Source organism: Schistocerca americana, chromosome 1 (genome assembly GCF_021461395.2).
Source record: "Schistocerca americana isolate TAMUIC-IGC-003095 chromosome 1, iqSchAmer2.1, whole genome shotgun sequence".
Classification (NCBI taxonomy): Eukaryota; Metazoa; Arthropoda; class Insecta; order Orthoptera; family Acrididae; genus Schistocerca; species Schistocerca americana.
Genome location: NC_060119.1, coordinates 373,303,562 through 373,314,519, shown reverse-complemented (window position 1 = coordinate 373,314,519; position 10,958 = coordinate 373,303,562).

Here is a 10,958-nt window from a genome sequence, read left to right as displayed (position 1 = left end):
AGCGGCCGGCACGGGATGCATCCTAATGTCGTGTCGGACCTTCTTTTGCCCATCGTAGTGCAGCAACTCGACACGGTGTGAACTCAACAAGTCGCTGGAAGTCCTCTGCATAAATACTGAGCCATGCTGCCTCTATAGCTGTCCATAACTGCCAAAGTGTTGCCGGTGCAGGATTTTGTGCACGAACTGACCTCTCGATTATGTCCCATAAATGTTCGACGGTATTCTGGATGCACAATTCATTCGCCCAATTTTTTCAGCATTTTCTTCAAACCATCCGCGAACAATTATAGTCCGGTGACGTGGCGCATTATCCATGAAAAATTCATAGTCGTTTTGGAACGTGAAGTCCACGAATAGCTACAAATGTTCTTAAAGTAGCCGAACATAACAATTTCCAGTCAATTATCGCTTCATTTGGACGAGAGGATCCCGTTCATTCCATGTAAACACCAGCTTGCACAGAGTCCTGTTGAAGACATGTGTGATGTCACCGCCAGACACCACACTTGCTAGGTGGTAGCCTTTAAATCGGCCGCGGTCCGTTAGTATACGTCGGACCCGCGTGTCGCCACTATCAGTGATTGCAGACCGAGCGCCGCCACACGGCAGGTCTAGAGAGTCTTCCTAGCACTCGCCCCAGTTGTACAGCCGACTTTGTTAGCGATGGTTCACTGACAAATTACGCTCTCATTTGCCGAGACGATAGTTGGCATAGCCTTCAGCTACGTCATTTGCTACGACCTAGCAAGGCGCCATTACCATTCACTATTGATGCTGTAAAACATGTACCGTCAAGAGCGATGTTCACCAATTATGAATTAAAGTTAAGTATTCCAGTAGATACGTACGTTCTTTGCTACTATAAATCCCTTGTCCTGTTCCAGACCTCACGCCAGCCTGCGTGAGCTTAAACGCGTGACTTTCGGCTTCCTGTCATAGTGGAATGGCTGTCTTGCCAGTCCACAACAACATGTGTCCAAAGCTTCGTGGTGTCTGCACCACGCTCGATTCCTAACATCAACTCTTACCAGCTGAAATGTGGATTCATTTGAACACGCCACGGTTTCCCATTCGTCTATCATCCAACCAGTATGTGTCGAACGCAGGTGAGGCTTCAGGTGATGCCGTAGTGTTAACAAAGGCATTCGCGTCGGTCGTCTCCTGCCCACAGCCCGTTAACGCCAAATTTCGCCGCACTGTCCTAACGGATACGTCCCGCTTTGATTTCTAAGGTTGTATCACAAAGTGTTGCTTGTCTGTTACCACTGACAACTCTACGTAAATGGCGCTGCTCTCGGTCGTTAGATGAAGGCCGTCGACCATTGCGTTTTCCGTGCTAAGACCTACTACCTGAAATTGGGTGTGGTCGGCAAATTCTTGACACTGTGGATCTCGGAATATTGTATTCCCTAACGATTTCCGAAATGGGCTACCCCTTGCGTCTAGCTTCAATTACCATGCCGTGTTCAATGTCTGTTAATTCCCGTCGTGCGGCCATAATCACTTCGAACATCTTTTCACATGAATCGCCTGAGTACAAACGACAGCTCTGCCAATCCCTTGTGTACGCGATACAACAGCCATCTGTTTACATGCATATCGCTATCCCATTAATCTTGTCACCTCAGTGTATAATGACATACAGGGTGTTACAAAAAGGTACGGCCAAACTTTCAGGAAACATTCCTCACACACAAATAAAGAAAAGATGTTATGTGGACATGTGTCCGGAAACGCTTAATTTCCATGTTAGTGCTCATTTTAGTTTCGTCAGTATGTACTGTACTTCCTGGATTCACCGCCATGATTTCATACGGGATACTCTACCCGTGCTGCTAGAACATGTGCCTTTACAAGTACGACACAACATGTGGTTCATGCACGATGGAGCTCCTGCACATTTCAGTCGAAGTGTTCGTACGCTTCTCAACAACAGATTCGGTGACCGATGGGCTGGTAGAGGCGGACCAATTCCATGGCCTCCACGCTCTCCTGACCTCAACCCTCTTGACTTTCATTTATGGGGGCATTTGAAAGCTCTTGTCTACACAACCCCGGTACCAAATGTAGAGACTCTTGGTGTTCGTATTGTGGACGGCTGTGATACAATACGCCATTCTCCAGGGCTGCATCAGCGCATCAGGGATTCCATGTGGCGGAGGGTGGATGCATGTATCCTTGCTAACGGAGGACATTTTGAACATTTCCTGTAACAAAGTGTTTGAAGTCATGCTGGTACGTTCTGTTGCTGTGTGTTTCCATTCCATGATTAATGTGATTTGAAGAGAAGTAATAAAATGAGCTCTAATATGGAAAGTAAGCGTTTCTGGACACATGTCCACATAACATATTTTCTTTCTTTGTGTGTGAGGAATGTTTCCTGAAAGTTTGGCCGTACCTTTTTGTAACACCCTATATAGTGTGGTAGTGTCACAGTGCACCCATCTTGTATGGTGCAACTCCAGTTCGAGGACTATGTTGGCGTATGTAGGATGTAACTGCATATCGCGGTCATTTGCAGACAAATCCTTCATCTTTTGCATCGGTAAAAAATTTCCAGATATGCGCTTATACTTCAGATAACTTACGTCTAAAATTACGTCTGTACTCCGCGAGCCACATTGTGGTGTGTGGCGGAGAGTACTTCGTGAGCCGGTGTCACTACCCCTTTCCTGATATAGTCGGGGAATGGTCCGCAGGAAGAACGATTGCTGATAAGCCTCCGTGTGAGCTAGAATCTCTGTGATTTTACTTTCATGGTATCTTCGCGAGATATAACTAGGAGTAGTCAATATATTGGTTGACTGTTCTAGTAACGTACTCTGTTGCTGTTTCAACAGTAGACCACACCGTGATACCCAATGCCTCTCTTTCAACGTCTGCCACTGGAGAGATGTGAGTGTATCTCCGTGACTCTTTCTCACTCACTAACAGAATAAGTGACGAAACGCACTGCTCTTCTTTGCATTCTCTGTGTTTCCTCTCTCAATCCTGTCTGGTAAGGATCCCATACTGACCAGCTATGTTAAAGTATTGGTGGAACTATGATTTTGTAGTTTGGATGAACTACACTTCCTGAGGATTCTTCCAATCAATCTGTCTAGCATCTGTCTTACCAACAATAGCTTTCATGGATGTTTCTACCTATTCATTCGCAATACTTTCTTTTTGCGGTCTACAGACAATCCCTGCATCAAGCGTCGATCCTAGGCTTATTCCTGCGTAAGGTGGAATGTTCGTGTTTGTGTGGTCTTTATTACTCTAGTAGAATATTACGAATAGGCCTTTTGAAACAGTGCAGTAGTCGAACCATCACATGTTAGGTTTATTGCTTCTTTTACATCTTCTCGCAGTCCCCAAAAAATTGCAAATTTGTGATAAGTTCCTAAGGAACCATACTGCTGGGGTCATCAGTCCCTAGTATTACACAATACTTAAACTAACTTACGCTAAGAGCAACACACACACACACACACACACACACACACACACACACACACACACACACACACAGCGAGGGAGGACTCGAACTTCAGACGGGGGGTGGGGGGGGGGGGGGGCAACCGTGACAGGGCGCCTTAAACCGCTGTGCTACCTGGCGCGACTCGCGGTCGCCGTAGAGTACCAATGTTGCAAGGGTTCTGCTATTCAGTACCCGAGACAGTGCTTCTCTCCAGTGGACTTCGATCCGTTGCGTTGAAGATGCTGAAAGAGACTTTTCTTATTCCAGTGGAATAACACACTCAGAGAAGTTGAAATCGATGTGTTTTCCATAATATACAACTCTAACTTCTCTTAATGAATTTGACTACACGTGCGTTACATTCTAGTGAGGTGCTGTCATGCGGCTGTCTCACACGAGACTCAAAACGATAGTAGAAAAAAGTCTGAACATCAATGCCGCGATGATTTCATTGGCGTCATAGAGTTCATGTGCGTTTGTATGCCTTTCCCTCGCGGACCCACGGATCAAACAATTCCTCCCAGCAGGTAGAATCGTCAGTCCGCAGGCTATGCGGTACAAATCCGATCTGCACAAGCCAATAAAAAATCTCCTGAAAGTGGAGTGCTTCCTACTTACTGCCTACCTTAACCCAGGTACATCTTTCGTTCGCCAGTGGATATGAAGGACACAGAATATCTCATCCTATGAGCGACATGTTACACCCCACTGAGACGAAAGATCACGTGCTCATAAACGTCATTCTAAATGTTTAACGCATTTACAATAAAAAATTTCAAACAATAGTGTAATGATATAACTTTACAAAATACTAACGTTGCTTGCATTTAATTTCTCTCTTGGACCTCGCATAACTTCTCACTCTAGTCAGATTACACTTCACCAATTACTTCGCATCGTAACTTTTCCCAACACTAAGCTATGTTCAGAACCGCATGGAATTCGCATACAGTTTCTTTCTCCACTGCACTCTTCGTTTATCTTAGTATAATTTCATCTCCGCTGCATCATTCAGACAATTTAGTTTTGTGATTACGCTTTAGAATTCTTATTTCGCCCTTATTACTCCAGCTACATGATCTCTACTTCCCCCAGCTATTGGTATTCTGATACGCACAAACGTTTCTGTAGGTTTATCGAGATATTACACTTACTAATTATCTTGCTTTCTTTGTTATACATAGGAGGCACTAGTCTACTGTCAAGTGCTCTTTCTTCTGGTCTTGACAGAGGTATTTATTATATGTTTATTTGAAATTTTAAATTACTTAATTTAATTCATTCATTAACCGATAGAGTTACTTTGTGGATTTGAATCAACAATCCTTTCAACTATTCCTAGCTTCAGATACTTGCTTCCTTGAACCGCGTAGAAATGTTCTCAAATTTATGAAGTTTAGTCAGCCAGGCGCATACCATATTGCACTGGTCAGGAGGACGCTTCTGTGACGTCATCATCCTTCCTGTCAACGTTTACGCATCATTTTAGGCAAGTATACTACTCACTTATCTGTCCATTTGAGATGCCAGTGTCCCTTTACAACTCTGCCTTCATAAAAACGGTACAGGTACTTTCTTTTGCCTGTCCTTTCCACAGGTCCACTTAATTTTATCCTCATAATATGTTGCCTTCGGGCACACCGCACCATCACTTTTGATTCGTATTTGGTCGTATGTGTAAATGGCGTACGGAATTCACACAAACCGATGGTGTTAGGTTTGAGTATGGTAAAATGGCCGCCCTTGAAAAGCATGACGAGACGGCTAAGAATTTTGGAAGGCTTAAGTATTATGACGTAACAGATGAATTTAAGTTTTTTGGTAATAAGTATGCCTCTGTAATTATTAATAAGATGGTAACATATGTTTATAGAATTAATGTTAGGATTGAGCGACTAACTTTGGATGATAAAGCTAATAAGAAGATATTCGAAGATCAGGGAGCACTAGAGAAAGTTCGCATAGCTTGTAGTAATAAAATGGGTGCATTTGATCCTGTCATCATATATTCTCATAAGAAGACGACGTTACTCTTATGTTTGACTCCATTCGTCATTATCTTTACAAAACTCCCGCGGGGTACACCTGAAGTGTCTTTCTTTCATTCCTGAAGATTTATCTCTGGTAAGAATGAAATTTTGCGTCCTGCAACATTATCTGAAGTGTAAGGAAGAGGTGAAAGACTTTCATTGATGCCGAAGATGAACGTTTAGTGGCCAAATGAAGGTGATAAACTGAAGGAGATATGACGTAAATGTAGTCTTTGAGACTGGAGTTGGAGCTCTGAAACGTGTTGGACTGCAACACAAGATTACAATATTGTGATGAAAGACGGCGTATTACTAACTAAAATGTTGCTCGGCCGGTTACCCGTGCGGTCTAACGCGCGGCTTTCCGGAGTGGGAAGGAGCTCCTGGTTCCCGGCACGAATCCGCCCGACGGACTTGTGTCGAGGTCCGGTGAGCCGGCCAGTCTGTGGATGGTTTTTAGGTGGTTTTCCATCTGCCTCGGCGGATGCGCGCTGGTTCCCCTTATTCCGCCTCAGCTACACTATGTCGGCGATTGCTGCGCAAACAAGTTCTCCACGCAGACATAGGGGTTACACTCGTCTGGTGTGAAAGAGTGGTTCGGTGTGGGGACGACGGAGGGGTGAGGTGGACTGCGGTAGTCGTCGTGGGGTCTTGGACCACTGCGGCTGCGGCGGGGACGGAGCCTCCGTCGTTTCTAGGCCCCAGTTAACGTGCAATACAGTACAATACAACTAAAATGTTCAGTACCTGTCAGTCAAAGTCACGGCTTGCCCATGAAGAATGAGTGCTAATAACGGACAGATGGAAAAGTACGAAAGTTGGACACTGTAACCCTGAAACTCTGTAGATCATTGCAGTGTCAACAGCGCGCCGTTCAACCCTCTAAGAGTCTAAGCGCTTAAGGCGTCACTGGACGACAATACGGACTGGCACACCACCCTCCCTGGTTATTAAAAGCTAGTCTCGTCTCGCGAAATTCGAATCTATGCTACACAAATTGGATAATTTTGGTTCGCCAGTTTTGTTGCAGCAAGTTGTCAGGGACATGGAAAACGTATCGATACTTCTTGATGTCGAGTAGTTTCATCTCGATACCGATGCTTTTTATTTTACTTTTACTCGTGCCAGTACTTTATGGCAGATATCGTATCGTGTAGTCCTAGAAAGTATTTGTTAAGTTCTAATTACTACCCAAAACTTTTTGCTGCTCTGATCGATTAAAAATATGAAATGAGTGTGTCACCGCTGTGTTCTCAATCGTGCAGGGGAAATGGATGATTCGAAAATTTTATTCACGCAGTTTTCGAAGCTAGCGAACGAGTATCTGACCATTCCAGCGACGTCAGTGACCCCCAAAAGTTCATTTTCAATGGTAGACATCACGTAGTTCGCCGGTTGACTTAACGACGCAAAGGGAATCTCGTACCAATATTCGCAATAAGGTTGAATTTATGGCGATATCGGTGCCTTTCTCGCATAACTTAATTATTTCAACTACGGATCGAAGCAATCAGTTTCAGGCAGTGTTTCTCGACTCCTGAAAAGCATTTCAGTCGATAACACGCTAACTTTTATTACCGAAGTGCTTTCAAATGGGATAAAAACAAAATTGTGACTCAACTGAGGAGCTTTTGGTACGAGGCACAGAACGTGTTGATTCGCCTCTGTAGTAACCAACAGACGAGTCCCATGGAAGTGAGTTGGTACCGTTGCTGTTGATGTTGTGTATTAACGACTTGCAGACAATGTTAGAAGTAACCTAGGACTTTTTATAGATAATGCAGGTACTTATAATGAAGTACTACTTGAAAAAAACACCTACTCAAACATTAAGCGAGACTTTGACAAGATAACAGACTGTTTCAAAGAATGGCAACTTGATTTAAACGTTCGTAAATGTTGTCTCGTATGACTTAATAATCGATGCTTCATAGGTAAATCAGTTAACTCACATACATCTACATCATACTCCGCAAGCCATCTAATGGTGTGTGGCGGAGGGTACTTTGGGTACCACTATCTGATCCCTTCAACCCTGCTCCACTCGCGAATAGTGCGTGGGAAGAATGATTGCCAATAAACCTCTGTATTGGCTCTAATTTCTCGAACTTGCTCCTCGTGGTCAATGCGCGTACTGACTACGAGGAGAAAATTCGAAAAATTATACATATATGTATGTGGTGGGAAGTAATATGTTGTCTGACTCCACCGGAAAAGTGCTGCCCCGAAATTTCAGTAGTAAATCGCTCCGTGATGCGCTACGCCTCTCTTGTAGCGCCTGCCAGTGGAGTCTGTTTAGCATATCCCTAACGCTCTCTCGCCGCTTTTCGCTGGATGTTCTCTATGTCCTCTACCAGTCCTACCTCATAGGGATCCCAGACAGATGGACAATACTCAAGAATTGGGCGAACAAGCGCCTTACAAGGCACTTTTTTTTCGTGGATGAGTTACATTTCCATCTATGTTACTAAACAGCTAACCCGAGTCATGGTGCGTGGTCCCAGTTGCAGGTTGTCTATTTAACGACTTCCAGGGTCAAATGGTTCAAATGGCTCTGAGCACTATGGGACTCAACTGCTGAGGTCTTTAGTCCCCTAGAACTTAGAACTAGTTAAACCTAACTAACCTAAGGACATCACAAACATCTATGCCCGAGGCAGGATTCGAACCTGCGACCGTAGCGGTCTTGCGGTTCCAGACTGCAGCGCCTTTAACCGCACGGCCACTTCGACCGGCCACGACTTCCAGGAACAACACAAATTTGTTTATCTATACTTCATATAATAATTGACAGGATTTCAAAATTTAAAACTGTCATAATCGACTCATGAAGATTTGTAATCTTACGCCAAAGGTTTAACACATCAAATTAAGTACTACAGTTAAAACAAATGTATACACAGTGGTCCCCAGATGCGTTACTTGCGTGGAATTCCAAACTGCAATGCTATCTCGTGGCGATCTGTGGCATTACGATCCATGAAACTTCAACAACAGCCCTGTTGCCCAGCAGGAGCAGAGAGGCACCATCAAGTTTTTGAATCGTCCATCGTTTGTTGGCCTGAATTCCTCGAATTCGATCCGAAAACCGAGAAGCAGGTTCCAGGTCACACTTCCACGACAAAGCCCCAACCCACAAAGTGAACACTGTGTGCGTGTTTTTGGCCAGCAAATGGATCACAGTCCTGGATCACCCGCTGCATTCGCCGTATTTGCCCCCATCCAGCTTCTGGTTGTTCCATGAAGTCAGTTTGGCAATGCAAGGACACAATTAACGATGCAATTGCGAAGATCCAAGAAATGTGTACTGCAGCAGTAATGCAAATCCAAAACCGGACTACAGTGTCTGTTTGCAGAACACTTTTAAAATGATTTTAGATGTGTATTGGTTCAAGAGACCATTTTGAATAAATACAGTGGTTTTGTGACATAATACATAACTTACTTTTCATAGCCGCAGTCCTAACGGATCTGGGACACAGTGTGTATGTCTTCAGGTAGCGTAACTCACGGCGGGGCAAATTACCCAGACTACGCTATGTGATCAAAAATATCCGGACACCTGACTGAAAATGACTTGAAAGTTCGTGGCGCCCTCCATCGGTAATGCTGGAATTCAATATGGTGTTGGTCCACCCGTAGCTTTGATGACAGTTTACACCTTCGCAGGCATACGTTCAATCAGGTGGTGGAAGGTTTCTTGTGGAATGGCAGCCCATTCTTCACGGAGTGCTGCACTGAGAGGTATCGATCTCGATCCGTGAGGCCTAACACGAAGTCGGCGTTCCAAAACATTCCAAAGCTATTCTGTGGGATTCAGGTCAGGACATTGTGCAGACCAGTCCATTACAGGAGTATTATTCTCGTGTAACCACCCCGCCGCAGGCCGTGCATTATGAACAGGTGCTCGATCGTGTTGAAAAATGCAATCGCCGTCCCCGAATTGCTCTTCAACAGTGGGAAGCAAGAAGGTGCGTAAAACATCAGTGTAGTCTTGTGCTTTGACAGTGCCGCGCAAAACAAGGGGGTGGAAAGAGCCCCTCCATGAAAAACAGGACCACACCATAACACCACTGCCTCCGAATTTTATTGTTGTCAATACACACGCTGGCAGATGACGTTCATCGGGCATTCGCCATACTCACTCCCTGCCATCGGATAGCCAAATTGTGTACCATGATTCGCCACTTCACACAACGTTTTTCCACTGTTAAATTGTCCAATGTTTACGCTCCTTACACCAAGCGAGGCGTCGTTTGGCATTTACTGGCGTGATGTGTGGCCTGTGAGCAGCCGCTCGACCATGAAATCCAAGTTTTCTCACCTCCTGCCTTGCAGTGGATCCTGATGCAGTTTGAAATTCCTGTGTGATTGTCTGGATAGATGTCTGCCTATTACACATTACGACTCTCTTCAACTGTCGGCGGTCTCTGTAAGTCAACAGACGAGGTCAGCCTCTGCGCTTTTGTGCTGCACGTGTCCCTTCACGTTTCCACTTCACTATCACATCAGAAACAGTGGGTCTAGGGTTGTTTAGAAGTGTGGAAATCTCGCTTGACACAAGTGACACCCAGTCACCTGAGCCCGTGAGTTCCGCGTTCATTCTGCTCTCTCACGATGTCTAAAGACTACTGAGGTCTCCGATATGGAATACCTGGCAATAGGTAGCTGCACAGTGCACCTAAAGCTATGTTTTTGGTGGTGTCTAGATACTTTTGGTCACATAGTGTATATTCATCCAATATTTGTGGATGAGACCGCTTAACGACTTCCAACAAACTTTACCCATAATTTCAGATCTTCTAAAACCATTTTTTCTGTCTGGCATGCTTACAAACTGATGAAACGAAAAAAATTATCGTTTATCACATTTTTGCTGTTCATAGAGGAAAATTTCTGTCTCAGGCACGACGTTTTAATTTATTAGTTATTTTTCTGTACCTGTATTCGCAACACATTTTTCAGACAGCAACCACGTGTACCTGCAAAATTATACTATGGTACGACACATATTTCGACTCACTCGCCATTTTTATTGATGAGGATTCGATTCTTTGAACAACCGGTGGTGCCTGATGCGGGAGAGAGGGAAGGTGTCGTGGAGGGGCGGGGGTGGTACTGGTATTTTCTCAAATCAGGATGGTCGGTGGGAAATTTGAATCTTGCTATTCTCAAGCACGAGTGGTGTGTTAGTGGAATTTCCTTTCACATAAGTTCTTGATTTACGGTTAACATATTCTTCCTAGTTAACAAAGCTTAGAAGTTAGTTCAATTATGTTTTGTCAGCAATCAGAATTTTGCCCGTATTCGAGAGAGATTATAAGCGATAAGTCGCAGCGGCTGGGCACTACGCCGATCAAACTATGCCGTTGGCCAGCCGAGCTGACACCGTCTGGTATGGTCTAAGGGACAGATGATGGTTCGACGTTGGAAGGTGAACGAGAAGAAGATTACAGGGTACA